The 17,856-nt window shown below is 37.9% G+C and overlaps 1 long non-coding RNA gene across 5 annotated transcripts in view; it reads left to right on the top strand.

Moving 5' to 3' along the window:
- The window catches only part of LOC146407046 (uncharacterized), a 287,817-nt gene that overhangs the window by 65,503 nt on the left and 204,458 nt on the right, over positions 1-17,856 (top strand). For 3 of the 5 annotated variants that reach the window (XR_014822404.1, XR_014822411.1, XR_014822410.1), the window contains exon 2: positions 2,832-2,888. The exons of the other annotated variants lie outside the window; for them this stretch is intronic. This is a non-coding gene — a long non-coding RNA (uncharacterized LOC146407046). The remainder of the gene's footprint in view (positions 1-2,831; positions 2,889-17,856) is intronic. 5 annotated transcript variants of the gene reach the window in all.

Here is a 17,856-nt window from a genome sequence, read left to right as displayed (position 1 = left end):
GGGTGTGACTGGAACTAATGTCTCGCATCACCCAGTCCAGTCCTCATCACATAGTAGCTGGCAGGATTTCTTTTAAGACTAGTCAGAACTGGTATATATTGACCAAATCAAGCCACAGTTTATATGGCTACATCAAGTTTTAAGCCCAGCCTAGGTTCAAGGTATACAGAAGACTATCCTTGATAGGAAGAAGTGCAAAGTCACATTGGAAAGGGCATGTATACAGAGAGGAGTGAAAAATTGCCCCCCCTATGTAATTTCATAATTGACCACTTCCACATCTATAGATTTACTTTTTAATCAGAAAAAAATCGTCAAAACTTTGAAATTCTGAGATATATATATATATATATATATATATATATGTATGTATGTATGCGCACCTGTTATTTCTGTACCTTTCTGTATGTTTGACATAGTTTGTAAATTAATCATTTTAATAACATTAAAATGATCACCTTTCCATAACAGAAATAGATTTTGGAATCCCATCAAATCAATGCATTGACCCATAGTTACACAGCTAAGCTTCTAATCCCTTGGGTCTTTTAACATAGTTTAGATAAAATTTGCAGTATGTTGGGGACCTAGCTGAATTTCCATTTAAATAGCAATATTCAGTCTTCTGATTTGCTCATCTTGTTCTAATTACTTACCTGGAGAAATTATTTTCTCATATTCTAACCTATCCTGCCATAGTCCTCTTCTGTGCTGGATTAGACCCTGGCTAAGGAAAACATCTATAAAGCATGATAATAGAAGAATTATAGCATGGCTCTCTGTGATGTTTTGTGCATGTATCCACTGATACACCTATTGCTATAAAATGAATGAAACAAAATGTGTAATAGATAGGAAATATATTACTGTCACTTTTCCATTATCTATGGAGAAGTTGTCCACAACTGAATTTTAATCTCCAGGTCCTCCAATGTATTTCTCAGCTCTCCTCTCCTGCTGGGAGATTGTGGGTAAGGAGAACATAGGCTGATTCTAAAGCAGTCTAAGAAAGCATAATTAAAGATGCAAACATGGTGTTGACAATACATTCCAAATGCTACCCCATATTATGCTGTGGAATCTGCTATTTTGGTTATCCCTTTGTTTCTCTGGGTAATTGAGAATTGTCTATATTCACAATTAACTCCCTCATTATATATAGTTAAGCCCTTTTAATTTTTTCTTCAACCTACAATGAGACCTGCTGTACCCAAGAATTAGGCTTTTTCCCTGCCACCTTTCCAGACCTCTGGGTCTCCCCATTCAGCTACTTGCGACAATCTGTCCCAGAAAATTGGAAAACCGTTCACTTTAATTGGTTCCAAAATGGAGGATTCTGTGCTTGTGCTGAGTTTGAGGATAAAACTAACATTTTACAAAGCCCAGCCCAGCAGCAGCTGCCCTTTGGGATTTGGGAGGTAGAGCAGCAAGTCACCATGAAATTCAGAGCTTTACTACAAAGAAGTGCTAACTCTTCTGGTTCTGCTTATAAATGGAATAAAGGGAGAATCTGGCTCACCCACAAGCGCTTTAACCTTGTACATGCTCAATATCCTTATGAAATGCAATATCTTATGATCCTTTAAATAACAAATGACCTTATTCCCTTTTATGGGGTCATTAAGGCCTCTAACAGTCCAGGTATAAATCCCAGCTACTACTGCACATCTTAATTTACTATTCATATGTGAATCTCTCTTTGGTTCTCAATTACTATACAACAGCAACTGGCTCATCAAATTATCCCCATCGGAATGTGTCTGTTAAAGCCATTGCCGTTTACATTTTAGGGCCCTAATTAAAGTCACAATACTTGATAAACCTTGAACAACTAGTAATTGGAAACTAACAATTAGTCCCAGCCACCTTAGTTGAGATCAGTTCTACTGCTGACTACATGACTAAGCACAAGGAAATTAGTACACCAGAAATGGCCCACTTGCCAAATATGTGTTAACGTCCACTCCTGGGTTTCAGCCAAAGTAATGAAAAGAGCTTGGCATTACAATATTATTAGCTAAAAGTCTTTATATAGATATCTGTGCCATGGAATAGATCAGTCTGATATCCCTGTGGCTTTTCAGCCTTTATCATGCTCATTACTGTTTTCATCATCCTATCTCTGGGAATCTGTGGAGATGGTGCTGTAAGACCACCTTTTTGAGCTTCTTTTCTTCTCAAAGGCCTACAGTTTGCTTTCTTTCTTAACAAAGCGTAGGTCACATCATCCTACAGCATTCTGCATATACTCCCCCTCTTCGTGCCCCTTATTGTCTATGTCTTCAGGATATCTGAGGCTCAAGGCATGGCAGGAAGCACACGGATTGATTTGGTGAGTCTAAGAGAAGCTTGAAGGACTGCAGGCATTGTGACAAGACTCCCAATTAGCCAGCATACTATTCTGAGATAACACATTTTGGAAGGCAATGGGGAAGAGTATGTTGTAGTTCCTTGTCCTAGAGACTTGCTGATGGGCCTTTTCCAACTAGAAATATGTTAACAGTGGTACTTCGCCATGGGCAACAGGAGAAAAAAATCTCCTTAGAATGACCTTGTGTTTTTCTGGTCAGCATTGCACCCCCACTCTTGTTCCCATTCCACTGAATAGTTAATGGAATGGAATATTGCTTAAAGGAGCTTCAGCAGACTTGATGAAGCATTCTGAGTATTCTCTCCCTAATCCACTTACCTCATGTTTTTCTAGTTCTTGGAAGTGGGAGAAGAGTGATGTTTCAGCAGTCTTCCCTGAAAACATTGTTTCGCTTACCTTGGCAGATACAGTTTAAGATGGTTTTCTAACCTTTGTCACTCTCTTTTTCAACTTATGCCAGAGAGCCAACATGACCATTCCAAAGTGTTTCAAGAAACAGATCACACACATGAATGGAGTGGCACTCTGTGTTCTTTTATAAAGTGAACAAGTATGCCTTAAGAAGTTTTGTAGTTTTATTGCAGAATGAATACATTTTCTTAACACTTTAACTGCTCTAAAATTTGACCAAATAAGTTTTTCTTTAGTTTTGCACTAGCTTACTTTTAATGTTTAAATTCATTCACTCAATTAAATATATTCTTCACTTAGCCAGTCCTGTAAGTTTTTACAAAAACAATTGCATCCAGATTATTTCCATGGCAGGTTCTGGGATTGGCTTCAAGCTAGTCCTTGTGCAGCCTTCTGCAACTTTGTGCATCCTGACTTGGATATATACCACGTAATCCTCCCACTCTCTCCTACCATGGTAGACTAGACCCAGAAGAGAATTGAGTCAAATATTATCCAGTATCAAGTTACTGCAAACCAAAGATAAGATGTTCTCTTGTATAAGGGAGCTCCTTACCCCCTGGGGTATCCTCAAGGAGGATAACTGAATAACCTCAAAAGACATGGTCAGTGTACACTAACTGGAATACTACTTAACTGGATTTGTGTAGAGCTCATTTCATATCATTAAGTCTAATCAGTGCATCTTTGAACTACTTAAAATTAACTCTAAAGTAGAAATCAAAATTTGTCAATAATTTCCTGTCAAATATAAGTTTAAAGCTATAAATAGATATTGGCCAATGTTTAAGTTAGCCAGTGGCTTTCCTATAGGCACTTTAATTGGCCAGGAACAATGCTTATGAAAACTATCAAATGGGTATATAGAGCCCCCTCTCCTATCTACTCCACAGCTTCTTTGCCACCCTTCTAGCTGCTCCCTTGTCTAGAACCTACCCTATGACATTAATAAAGGGAAGGCTTTAAGCTGGTTCAAAACCGGTTCACTTTAGGAAAAATCATGATAACAATAAATGTTAATGGGCACTCTATAGAGTTTGCTTGAAGCCATCAAGAAAGACTCTGATCATACAGGTGGTATAACAAGGGGACAGCTTACTGAAAACTTGCTAACAAAAGAATTAAGAGGAAGATACTGTAGAAAACATAGGCATAAATAGGAACCTATACTTTGTTGATAAAGAATGAATTCTGTATCATATCAAATGAGGCTTATAGAGGGCTGCCAATCACCTCATGGAGTCTTTGAGGCTCAGGTTTATACAACTTAAAGTTCATTTAGGCTAAGATTTTTTTCTAACATGTTAACCCTTCTTGGATGGTCATTTTCATAACCACAGGTACAAGGGATTCACTAATTGCAGAATGTCCTACTATTGAACAGCTTTGCTTGTTCATGTCAAATCCAAGTGCACTTCTCAGCACAATTTTCCCATTGGTCTTGGTCTTCTTTCTAGAGATAGTCTGAAAAATTTCTATTTCTTCTCACTCAGAGGCTGCTATCCCATCATTTCAGCCCAATTTCCAACCTTTTTTTACTCTCGTAAAAATTTTTATTTTAGAAAATAAACAGAAAAATACTGTTAGTAAACTTAACCTGATATAATCAGCATGTTAATATTTTAGTATACATCTACTTTTTTTGTCTTTTTAGGGCCGCACCTGTGGCATATGGATGTTCCCAGGCTAGGGGTTGAATGGGAGCTGTAGCCGCTGGTCTACACCACAGCCACAGCAATGTCAGATTTGAGCCACATCTGAAACATACGCCACAGTTCATGGCAACTGTGTCTGTGATCTGTACCACAGCTCATGGCAACACCGGATCCTTAACCCACTAAGTGAGGCCACGGATTGAACCTGCGTCCTCATGGATACTGGTCAGATTCATTTCCACTGAGCTACGACTAGAACTCCTATATCTTCTAGTTTTTATACTTTATGTACCTACTCTTTATAGTAAAATTAAGATTATAGTATATATTTTGTTTAAAGCTGCTACAATGATCAAAAATGTGTTTTGTCATATGTTTTCTTCTACAGCATTATTTTTAATGGCTGTATCATATTCATTTTTGTTAGACCATATTTTATTTCCTTCATTCCTGCTGCTAACCATTTAAATGTCTTCTGATATAAAAACACTACAATTCATATTTATCAATATATATATATATGATTATCTATTGGCTGCTCATTCTGTGATAGCAGTTATACTAGGTGCTGGGTAACAGAGGGTAAAACAATTCCAAAATGATCCCTGCCCTCAAGGAGCTTATATTCCTGTAGCTTATTTTATAGTTATCTTATTCCCATAGGTAATGGTTATTTTACTTGCCTGGAAGTAAATATCTGGGCCAGAAAAAAATACGCATTATATATTGGGTCATTTGTCGACTTTGAAATAGCCATTTAAGAATTTACCCTCAAAAGGTATTTGAGCCTTTTTCCTCACACCCTTACCAGCACTGAATTTTTATCATGTTGATAAGTTTTCCAAATTTGATAGGTTGACTGTTAAATCATTATTGTTTTAATTGGAATTTCTTTAAATTCTGCTGATTGATCATTGAAACAGACCATATTCAGCAGATCAGAGTATTCATCATAAAATACTTTTACTAGGATAAATGCAAAAATAAAGCATCTCGTCACAAACGAGCAAGTTAAATCAAAATAGAAAATATCTATGACCTCATATCTTCTGTGAACTAAATCAAATTGTTTGCTTGCACCTTCAGGTGTTTGGTTTATATTTCAATAAGTGTTACAAGGTGTTCCAAACATAATGTTTTCTTTTACACCTGATTTCTTCTACTGAAAAGCCTTTGACCCTATGAAAACAGGTTTTAATAGGGTTAATTTAGTTATTCAGCTTGTCACATTGATTTAACTCCTAAATATCTTGCAGTGCAATGTATTTGTCTCAACCTACACATTATTTTAATATAGCTGTGTTTAATTGCATGTGGAGAGAGTAACCACGTATGGTTTTGTTTAACAGAGTAGCCCCTGATCTGTTCAATAGCCACCACTGGGCAACAGAGAAGAATGAGTTGGTGTCGGAGCATGAGAACAGAGTCTGAAACAGGAGACTGGGCCTTAATTATATGGCAGCTTCTTTCTCGGGTCTTGCTGTGGCCCTTCCCCCGTCTGCTCCTCTTACTGAGGTGGAGTCACATAGAGGTAGCTAGACACAGCTTCATCCCACTGTTCCATGGGTATGTGACCTGCCCAAGAAATTATCTCATCCTGCCTGCTGGCCCTCAGACATGGCAGATGCCCCAAATTGTGGACAGGATTCAGGGTAAGGAAAACCCAGGCACCCTAGTACAATGGTGGTTTCTCCTTTGTCTGAAGGAATCAGACTCCCCACTAGAGGTTTCTTCCTCTGTTCCCTGGTCTACTTGCCCTCACCTTTCTGCCACAACTCTCTCTTCTCTGACATCATTAGAAAGATCCATGCAGGTAAATTCATGACATATCTGAACCATCTTAGATGCCACTTTTCCATGAAGCTTCTTTTTGTCCTCTCTAATGAATGTAATAGACCCATCCTCTGAAGCCCTAAGGTTATAGTAATAGCAAAGGCATCTTAATGTTTATTATTCTAGCCACTCTTATTCTAAGTAACACATTTAATCCTCACAACTCCTCTGTGGGCATAATATCACTATCTCCATTTTGTGAATGAAGAACAGAGAGGTGAAGTAACTTGTCCAAGGTTATAGCTGATAAGTAGAAAAGCCAGAATTCCAGCCCAGGAAATCAAGCCACAGAATCCACTATGCTATAGTATTTAACCTCTCCTTTTGCAGATATACTCAAATACCGATTTTTTCCCTGGAAAGGATAATTTAGAATCTTTTTTTTTTTCTTTTTAGGGCTGCACTTGTGGCATATGGAAGTTCCTAAGTTAGGGGTCAAATCAGTGCTGCAGATGCCAGCCTATGTCACAGCCACAGCAACACAGGATCTGAGCCACATCTGTGAACTACACCACAGCTCACAGCAATGCCAGATCCTTAACCCACTGAGCAAGGCCAGGGATCAAACCTGTATCCTCACAGACAGTGCTGGATTCATTACCACTGAGCCACAATGGAAACTCCTGGAAAGGACAACTTAACTTTCTCTCTTACCTTGAACAAAACTACGCCCAGACTGACTTATCCCAAATCACAATGTCAATGAGAGACAAAAATGAAATTTAAACTAAATGTTCTTGTTCCTCCATTATGTTGCTCAAATAGTGTATCATATATCATAGTTAGAATATCTTAACCTGAATCTGAAATCATAGGTGTTATACTCATCTTAACCACTTGGCTGGATTGCAAATATCTACAGCATGGAAAATGCATTGTTTAGGAGTGTTAGCCTTCTATAGTTTCTCTATCTGTACTATTATTATTATAATATTTAATTTAATTTTTACCTGCTTTGATATCATCCTAAAAAATAATACCACCAAAACAAGGTCTTTTCTGTGCTGATTTTATTTTTCCAGCACATGAAGCTAAATACCTGTTATTTTTCTATATTTGCTTGTATGCTTACTAAAATATGGAACCCACCACCAAAAAAAAAAAAAAAAAAATAGCACCACAATCAGGAAATACTAAATTAGTGGACAAAACAAGGAACACTGACTTATAGGTGGGGTCATGTGCTTGATCTGTCACTTATCACCTTTTGGGCTAATCCCCAGAGGTCTCTTCACACTTTTGTAAAATGAATCAAAGTGTCCTTGTCTTTTGTAGGTTTCTGGCTGAATGGAATAATCACATGAGGAAAGAACTGGTTCCTAATAAATTCAAGAGCACAATCATCATCATCATCATTTTCACATGCACCTTTGAATTCCCTATAACATCAGCTTGAGCATCTGTGGGTAGTAAATACTCATGAAATACTTATCGAATGAATAGAAATGTTCAAGTCTTTGTAACTCCCAACATCCCCACATCCACTGGAAATACAGAAAAGTAAAAATAAGGTTAAATCTTACTTGGTCTCCTGCGCCTACCCTTTAGAAGGCGTTTCCTGGCACGCTGCGTCACAACTTGATTCTAACTCTCTTCAAAGCTCACTGTTTCCCATAGGGAATTCAATCACTTTCAGCATTTCTTGACTTGGTACATTACTGAAGGATTTAGAGATTAATGGAACAGTATCAAATCCCAATCCACGTAGCTTCTGTCATTTCCCTGGTTTTCATTTTCATTCATATTCATTCTCTCTCTCTAATACACACTTACACACACACTCTTTGTCATTATCTTTCTCTCATTCATATTCATTCTTTCATATAAAATATTTCTCTCTCTTCATCTCTCTTCCTAGTGCAGTTCTCACCTACTCTTACCCTTGGAAAGCTCAGGTTATTCAATGTTCTAACTGTAACTATAGCAATTAAAATAATAATAGCAACCTCCTCCTGCCATATACATTTGTCGTTGTTCCTATGGCAATCCTATAAGACAGATATCACAAATACAAGGCAAGTCTCCATTTCATAGGCAAGGAAACAGAAGCCATAATACATCCCAAGTCAGTTGTAATGTTCTCCTAGAAAGTCAACATTTGAAACTTGATCTCCTTATTCTGAGTCCAGTGTTCTTTCTACTGTGACGAAGATGTTCTCAGGTCATTGGTCATCTCCTCTATGAAGAATAATTGGAGCACATGTGATCACCTAAGGAAAAAGTTCAACTGTATAAGGAAAGGAGCAGATCCAAAATGGAGTCCGGAGAAATAATGGCATTTAGAATCAGCTTTAGGAAGATAATCCTGCAATGGTTACTGAAATAGGGTGGCCAGAAAAGTAGGAGGAAAACTAGGAGGGGGTGTGATCATATGAACCAAAAGAAGATAATGTTTCAAAGTAAGAATTGTGGTCAAGAGGGTTTAATCATATGAAAGATCCATTTGGAAAAAAGTCGGAGCATCAGACATAGCAAAGTCCATTGGACATAGCAAAATAGAAAGCACTGATGCTCTGGGAAGAAAAGCTTCATTGGGGTGATCGAGGAGAAAGCCATCTGGAGGTGGGTTGAAGGAAGAATAGGAGGTGAAGATTTGAGAATACTATGTGTAGATGAAATGAAGAAAAGAAAAACAGAACAAGGTAATGTCTAGAAGGATATGCTAGTCCAAGAGAGGGAACTTTCTTTGAGATCAGATTTTCTAGTGCTGATGATATTAATATAATTGAGAAGGAAATGGAATATGCAAACAGAGAGAAGAGTTGAAGCCTTTTTCAGTTATTTTCAGTAACTTTTTACTAATCCCTTCACTTCCCCTCTGTCTCTTTCTGTCTTGCTATCTGTTTCTTTATATCTTTCACTTTCTTTTCCTCTCTCTCTCTGTTTCTTTTTCTTTCTGTCTCTTTATATCTTTTCTCTCTCTCTCTCTCTGTTTCTTTCTTTCCACCCACACCCACACCCACCCTCCATGGATTCCCATGGATATAGTACTTACACACTGTCTCCTTCAGGGCCTACCATGGAAGATTGCAATCCAAAAGCCCAGCCTGCCTATCCTCAGTTCAAAATGTAACCTCATTCTCTTACAACATACACTTTTCAAATTGTTTCTTTTCCCTCACAGCATTTTTGCTCCCTCACATCATGAAATCCTTCAAGTCAATTCCATTTTTTTCCATTTCTCAAAGGGTATTGACATTTTGAAAGAGATGCAATGGAAATAATAGTCACCCTGTATATTAGTTTTCTATTGCTTCTTAACAAATTATCACAAGTTCATCAGTTTAAAACAATACCAACTATTATCTCGCTGTTTCTGTATATTGGTAGTCTAGCATGGCTCAGCTGGATTCTCTGCTTAGGTGCCATAGGGCCAAAATCAAGGTGTTGGCCAACTGGCCTCTCCTCTGGGGACTCTGGGAAGGAATATGTTCCAAACACATTCAGATGTTGGCAGAATTCAGATGTTGCAGTTGTAGGACTGAGGTCTTCTTTTCTTTTCTACCTGTCATCCAGGGCCTTCTCTCAGCTTCTAGAGGCTATAAGTGTTCCTTGGTATATGGCTGCCTCCATCTTCAAAGTCAAGGACAGCGTGTTAAATCTCTGAATTCCTTTTCTACTTCCAGCCAGAGAAACTATTGCATAGGCCAGGCCCATGAACATAATCTCCATATCTTAAGGTTAACTGACTTAGGACTTGAATTTGATCTGCACAAGTCCTTCACAGCAGTATCTAGAGTAGTGCTCAGTAGACAGTGGGGCATAAATCTTGTGACCGTACACCACACTAACTAACTAAATAATTTTCTGGATTTCCTGCTGTGGCACAGTGAGTTAGGAGTCCCACTGAAATGGCTTTGGTCACTGAGGAGGCACAGGTTTGATCCCCAGCCTGGTGCAGTAGGTTAAAAAGGATCCTGCATTGCTATAGCTGTGGCACAGATCACAGCTGTGGTTGGATTCAGTCCTTGGCCCACGAACTTCCATGTGTTGTGGGTGTGACCATAAAAGAAAAATGAAAAAAAGAACTAAAAAATTTTCTGATATCTCTAAGAAACCCTCTCCATCATACTTCTAGCCATCTGCAGTGGATGCTTTTCTATCCACAGCTCCCCAGGCAGCCATATTTTGTACCATGAGACACTGGGATGATAACTTATTGGAGTAAGTGTAAGTTCTAACCCATGGAGTAGACACAACTTATAAATTTCAGTGCCTAGCCCTAGTCTCTCAAAAAAAAATCATTTGTATTTCCTGGCCTTGAGTTCAGCAAAATAAGTAGTTTCCCTCTTGTTGAAGCTACTTTGAGAATATGCTCATTACTTACAACAAAAAGAGATGCACTTAAGAGCTAGGGCACTTGCTAGTGACACTATTACTTCCAACCATTCATTTCAAGATATTTAGCATCTTCTATGGCCAAGGTGCCATCCTAAGCAAGCACTAGGGTAGAAGGAATAAAAAACAAAAACAGTGTTTTCACTTCTTGAGGAAAGCTACCACTCTTAAGTTGCAGGGAATTATCACCATGTTTTTGCAAATGTGAAAGAGTAAAATGATAGTCCCCTATAATGCCCTTCCTGTAGCCATGCTCTTGGACTCTCGAATTTCTTTGAAGTCAGAGAGGCTACACTTGGCTGACAGTTGGTTCAACCATGTGACTTGCCTTGGCCAATAGGATGCCAACAGACTTGACATAAGTATAGGCTTGGAAAAGCAGTAGCTCATTTTGCTTCCTCTCTTAGAACCCTAGAACCACAAGGAGCATAATCCCATGTAGCCTTCACGAGGATAAGAGACCATGTAGGGCTGAGCAGAGCCCATCTTGCCCTAACCATCCTGAACCCCACAGATCCGCACCAACATAAGTCAACCCCACAAGATACGAGAACAAACCCCACCCAGATCCACAGGATCACCCACCCCATTCATAGATTTGTGAAAAATGATAAACATTTGCTGTTTTTAGGAATCAAGTATTTGAGTGTTTTGCTATGCAATGACAGATAAAGGATACAGAGAGAACCCATATGTAACTTTAGAACTATGGGCCAGATATTTTCTAACTTATTAAAATTATTTGGAGAGAGGGAAAAATAAGCTACTTAAGCTTTATGGCCTTATACATTTGAAAGACTTGAGCAGTAAGGAGGCCTTAACTGCTTCAAGCACAGCCCAGCTCTCCCTCTGTTCAAATTTTAACAAATCTGCCAGCTTTTTCTGGCATCAGTGTCAGGTCTTTTAATTAAGTAATAGAAAGGTAATTAAGACAGAGACATGATTATATGAGTTATGCACCACAGAGGAAGAAAAGAAGAGATTGCCAGCTGCAAACATCTGCAGTAAAAGAAGTCTTGGGACAAAATGCAGTTTCTGCTGCAGCCTCCTCCCCCTCTTTCAGAAAACGCCAGTCTTACAGGGTAGTAAATCAGTAGTAACTTACTAGCCATATAATACAGGCTGTCTATCTCTTGAGATATTAAACCAAGGCCCCTTTTGCTCACATTCTGTGCCTGTCACCAAATGTCCAATAAAAATCCTATTCTCTAAGGGCATGTCAGGAAAGAGCAGTACACAGACTTGCCCAGCCCTCCCTCACCAGGCCAGGAGAGCCCAAGGCAAGGCTGTCCCTGTAGCCTGCCCCCAAGGCTGAGTCATCAGAGTTGCTCATCTGCAAATCCCACATGATCTACGGCCACTGGCAATCACACAGAGCTCAGAGAAGCCAGCATAAGAGTTAGGGTGTAACTGTGACACACTCAAGTCCCTCCATCTCCAAGGTGGTCTAGGGAATTTCTGAGATAGACATCACTTGGGTAGTGGGGGAGGATGAGCATGGAGCCAGAACTCAGGAAACCTGGAATCAAATCTTCATTTTGTCATTTAATTGTGTGTCCCTGAACGATATCCCTAACTTCCTGGACAGATCTTATGTATTATTGTCCATAAAATAAGGATAAGGATGTTTGTTGGCCAAACTCATAATTCACCTTGATTTCTTTTATGTTGGGTAATGTATGGGCAATGGGCTTGAAATTCTAAGAAACACTAAAATTAGACACTCTTTCTTTTTTGTTATTGTTTCAGTTTCATTGAGATGTAAGTGATACGCAGCACTAAGTTTAAGCTTACAGTGTAATGATTGACTTACATACATCATGAAATTATCACAATAAATTTAGTGAACATCTATCATCTCACATAGATAAAAAATTAAATAGAAAAAACTATTATTTTGAAAATTCCCAATAGTTACTCTCTTAACAACTTTCATGTATAACATACAGCTGTATTAATTATATTTATTATGTTGTATATTACATCCATAGTACTTATCTATCTTATATCTAGAAGTTTATACCTTTTAATTGCCTTCATTCTATTCCCCCTCCCACCACTACCCTCTCTGATAACCACAAATCTGATCTCTTCTGCAAGTTTGCTGTTTGTTTGAAAATGTAATCTACCTATAACACTATGTTAATTCCTATTACACAACGTAATGATTTGGTATTTCTATACATTTAAAAATTATCACCATAATAACTCTAGTCACCATAGATCACCATGCAAATATATAGTTATTGATTGTACTGACCACATTTCATACCTGTGACTCATTTATTTTGCAACTGGAAGTTTATACCTTGTAGTGTTCCTTACCTTATTATCTCATCCCTCTATTACCCTCTGCTCTGATAACCATCTGTTTATTCTCTGCATCTGGAACTGTGTTTCTGGAGGTTTTTTGGTTTATTTTTCCTTTTTAGGCCACACCTGTGGCATATGGAAGTTCCCAAGCTAGGGGTCTAATCAGAGCTACAGCTGCTGGCCTAAACCACAGCCACAGCAATGCAGAATCTGAGCCGTGTCTGCAGTCTACACCACAGCTCTTGGTAACAGCAGTAGGTTAACTGAGAGAGGCCAGGGATCACACCCACAACATCATGGTTACTAGTCGGATTTGTTTCTGCTGTGCCACGATGGGAATTCCTATGTTTCTGTTTTGTTATGTTTGTTCATTTGCTTTGTTTTTTAATTTCACATATAAGTGAAATCATATAGTATTTGCCTTTTTCTGTCTGAATTATTTCACATAGCATGATATCCTCTAGGTTCATCCATGTTGTTGTAAATGGCAAGATTTCAATCTTTTTGATGGCTGAGTAGTATTCTTTCTTTTTTTTTTTTCTTTTTGCCATTTTCTTGGGCCACTCCTGTGGCGTATGGAGGTTCCCAGGCCAGGAGTCTAATCGGAGCTGTAGCCACTAGCCTATGCCAGAGCCACCGCAATGCGGGATCCAAGCTGCGTCTATGACCTACACCCCAGCTCACAGCAACGCCGGATCCTTAACCCACTGAGCAAGGCTAGGGATCAAACCCACAACCTCATGGTTCCTAGTCGGATTCGTTAACCACTGAGCCACAATAGGAACTCTGGCTGAGTAGTATTCTATTGTGTGTGTGCGTGTGTACCATATCTTCTTTGTCCATTCATCTACTAATGGGCACTTAGATTGCTTCCATATCATGGATGTTATAAATAATGCTGTGATAAGCATAAGGTACATAAATCTTTTCGAATTAGTGGGCTTTTTTTTCCTTCAGATAAATACCCAGGAGTGGAATTTCTGAATAATATGGGCATTCTAATTTTTTTGAGGAATTTGAGTACTGTTTTCCATAGTGGCTGCCTTTATTTACATTCCCACCAACAGTGAACATGGGTTCCCTTTTATTTACTCTTGTTATTTGTTGTCATTTTGACAATAGCCATTCTGAAAGTTGTGAGGTTCTCCTTGTGATTTTGAACTGTATTTCCCTGATGATAGTGATTCTGAGTATTATCTTTTTCATGTGCCTTTTGGCAATCTGTTTGTCTTCTTTTGTAAAATGTCTACTTAGATCCTATGCCCATTTTTAAACTGGGTTATTTGATGTCTTTCTTTTTATGTTGAGTTGTATGTGTTCTTTGTATATCTTGGATATTAACCATTTAATGGATGTATCATTTGCAAATATAATTCCCCATTAAATTAGGTAGCCTTTTCATTTGGTTGATAGTTTCTTTGCTGTGCAAAAGCTTTTGACTCTGATGTAGTCCTGTTTTTAAATGTTTGCTTTTGTTTCCCATTCCTGAAGAGACAGATCTAAAAAATATTACTAAGGCCAAAGTCAAAGAGCTTCCTGCTTATGTTTTCTTCTGTAAGTTTTATGGTTTCAAGTCTTGCATTTAAGTCTTTAATCCATTTTTAATTTATTTTTGCACATACTTTGAGAGAGTGACCCAGTTTAATTCTTTTGCATGTTGATGTCTAGTATTCTCAGTAGTATTTATTGAAAAGACTATCCTTTCCCCATTGTATATTCTTGTTTTTTTGTCCTAGACGAATGAGCCATATAGGGTGGGTTCATTTCTGCGCTCTCTGTTTGGTTCCATTGGTCAATATGTTTTTGTATCACTTTTAATACCTGTAGCTTTGTAGTATAGTTTAAAATTAGGGAGTGTCATCCCTTCCTCAGTGATATTGGCCTGTAATTTTGTGTGTGTGTAATATCTTTGTCAGGTTTTGGTATCAGGGTGATGCTGGCTTCATAAAATACATTAGAAAGAATTCCTTCCTCTGCAATTTTTTTGGAGTAGTTTGAGAAGCATTGGTGTTAATTCTTATTTCCTTAGGTAAGCTTGTGTCATTATAAACTTCCATTTTAGAACTGCTTTTGGTGGATCTTATGGATTTTGGAAAGTTATGTTTCCACTTCATTTGTCTCCAGATTTTTAAAAATGTATTCTTTGATTTCTTCACTGATTTATTTTTTGTTTCATAGAATATTATTTAGCCTCCACATGTTTGTGTTTTTTGCAGTTTTTTTGTATAGTTGATTTTTAGTCTCAATATTGCATTCAGAAAAGATACGTCATGGGATTTCAAATTTCTCTGATTTACTAAGTCTTATTTTGTGGCCTAGCATGTGATCTGTCTTGGAAAATGTTCTATGTGCACTTTAAAAGAATGTTCACTATGATGCTTTTGGATAGAATGTTCTCTAAATATCTATTAAGTCCATTTGGTCTAATGCATTGTTTAAGGCCAGTGTTTTCTTATTTTGCAATTGTTATATCTTTGTGTTGGATTGATGCTTTGATCATTATGCAATGTCCTTTTCAGTCTCCTGTTACAGTCCTTATTGTGAAATCTATTTTGTCTGATATTAGTGTTGCCACACTGGCTTTCTTTTGATTTCCATTTGTATGGAATAACTTTTTCCCTCCCTTTACTTTCACTTTATGTATATCTTTAGATGTAAAGGGAGTCTTTTAAAGGCAGCATGTGTATGGGTCTTTGTAACCATTCAGCTATTCCATGTCTTTTGATTGGGGTATTTAGGCTGTTTACTTTTAAAGCAATTATTGGTAAGTATTTACTGACTGACCTTTTGGTAATGGTTTTGTAGTTATTTTTTGTTCCTTCTTTTATTGTCCTCCATTATAATATGATGACATCTTTAGTGTTATGTTTGGATTTCTTTCTTTTTTCTCTGTGTGTATCTGCTATATATTTTTCATTTGTGGTTACTATGAGGTTTATACAGCCAATCTGTATATATAGTAATTATTTTAAGTTGCTAATCTCTTAAGTTCAAAAGGATTTTAACAAACCTACATCTATTGCTGTCCTCCCATGTTTACTGTATTTGACATCATATTTTATGTATTTTTTGTTTTCTGTATCCCTTAATTATTTCATATTTAGATTATTTATTTATTTATATCATTATTTCTGTCTTTTAACCTTATTAGCTTTACACATGGTCAATTTTCTACCTTTACTGTATATTTGCCTTTACCAATGAGACTTTTTCTTTCATAATTTTCATGTTTCTAGTTGTGGCCTTTTCTTTTTTACTTAGATAAGTTCCTATAACATTTCTGGTAAATCTTTTGGTGATGCTGAAATTTTTTAGCTTTTGCTTGACTGTAACACTTTTCATCATCACTTTAAATGTATTGTGCCTCTCCCTTTTGGCCTACAGAGTTTCTGCCGAAAAGTGATCTAGATAGCCTTATGGGACTTCCCTTGTATGTAACCTGTTGCTTTTTCCTTGCTACTTTAACATTCTCTCTTTACCTTTAATTTCTTTATTTCAGTTATAGTGGTTCCTGTTATGGTTTTCTATGGATTGGTCCTGTTTAGGATTCTCTCTGCCTCCTGTACCTAGATATGTGTTTCCTTTCCCAAGTTAAGGAAGTTGTCAGCTATTATGCCTTCAAATATGTTCTCAGCCAATTTATCTTTCTTCTTCTGTTGGGCCTCCTGTAGTGGACATGTTAGTATGTTTGATATTGTCCCAGAGGCCTCTTAAATTGTCCTCATTTCTTTTCATTCCTTTTTTTATGTTCAGCATCCATGATTTCCACTATTCTCTCTTCTAGTTTACCTACCCATTTCTTTGTACCATCTCATCTACTGTTCGTCCTTTCTAGTGCATTGTTCATCTCATTTACTGTATTTTTGATCTCTGCTTGCTTCTTCTCTGTATATTCTCTTTGTTAAAACCTTCTTACATAACTGGGTCACTTAATGTACAGCATTAAATTGACAAAACATTGTAAATCAACTATAATAATAAAAAAGAATATGCAAAACTGTTTTCCAAAGGGACTGTACCATTTTGCATTCTGATCAGCACTGTATTGGGAGTTCTAGTTGCTCTACATGCTTGTCAGCACTTAGTATTAGCACTTAGTATTGCTAATTTAAAATAAATTAATAGCCATTCTAGTAGGAAAAAAAGCCCTTCTAACATCTCACTCTGTTTATTTGTTTTTCTCGTGAGTTCTTCAAACATTTTTATGATTATTACCCTAAATTATTTACTGGGTAGTTTGCCTATCTCCAGTTTACTAGTTGTTCTTCTAGAGTTGTCCCTTCATTTGAAACATATTACTCTATTCCTCTTGCCTCATTTGGCCTAATTTGCTGTTTTTATTTCTATTATTTAGTAGGCTGGTGATGTTTACTGACCTTGGAGAAGTGACCTTTTGTAGATGTCCTATGTGTCCCAGCATTTCGCCCTCTCTAGTCATCCAAGCTTTTCACTCTAGAGAAGCCCCCTCTATGGGCTGTTCCAGTCTTTCTGTTGTGGTTGGCTGACAACTTGGAGTGGTCTGTAGGTATGGCTGGCACCTGGTTCAGTGGGTTTGTAGGCCTTGCCTTGTAGGGAGGATGCCAGCCACTGGTAGGTGGGGCTGGGTCATGATGTGGCTGCTGAGAAGCCCCAGTGGGGTTTCAGGGCTATTGCTGACCCACTGGTGGGTAAAGTTAAGTTCTGTACTGAGTGGTTGCAGGGATAGTATCTCATATCTAGTGTTGGTCTGTTGGTAGTTGAAGCCAGTTCTTGACATGGCTGTCTGCAAGCTCCAGGGTGTCCCCAAACTGGTACAGGCACACTGGTGAATGGGTCTGGATTCCAGAGTGACTGACTGAGGGATCCCAAGCATCTGCATCTTGGAGCTGGTTTTACCTTACTGTTGGGGTTTCCAGTGCTATTGCTGGCTCACCAGGAGGCAGAGCCAGGTGATGA

Source organism: Sus scrofa, chromosome 1 (genome assembly GCF_054392235.1).
Source record: "Sus scrofa isolate SSC_HxYL_T2T_F1_AM1 chromosome 1, Sscrofa_HxYL_maternal_Yorkshire_Landrace_v2.0, whole genome shotgun sequence".
Taxonomy (NCBI): domain Eukaryota; kingdom Metazoa; phylum Chordata; class Mammalia; order Artiodactyla; family Suidae; genus Sus; species Sus scrofa.
This window is presented reverse-complemented; position numbering and strand designations above follow the sequence as displayed.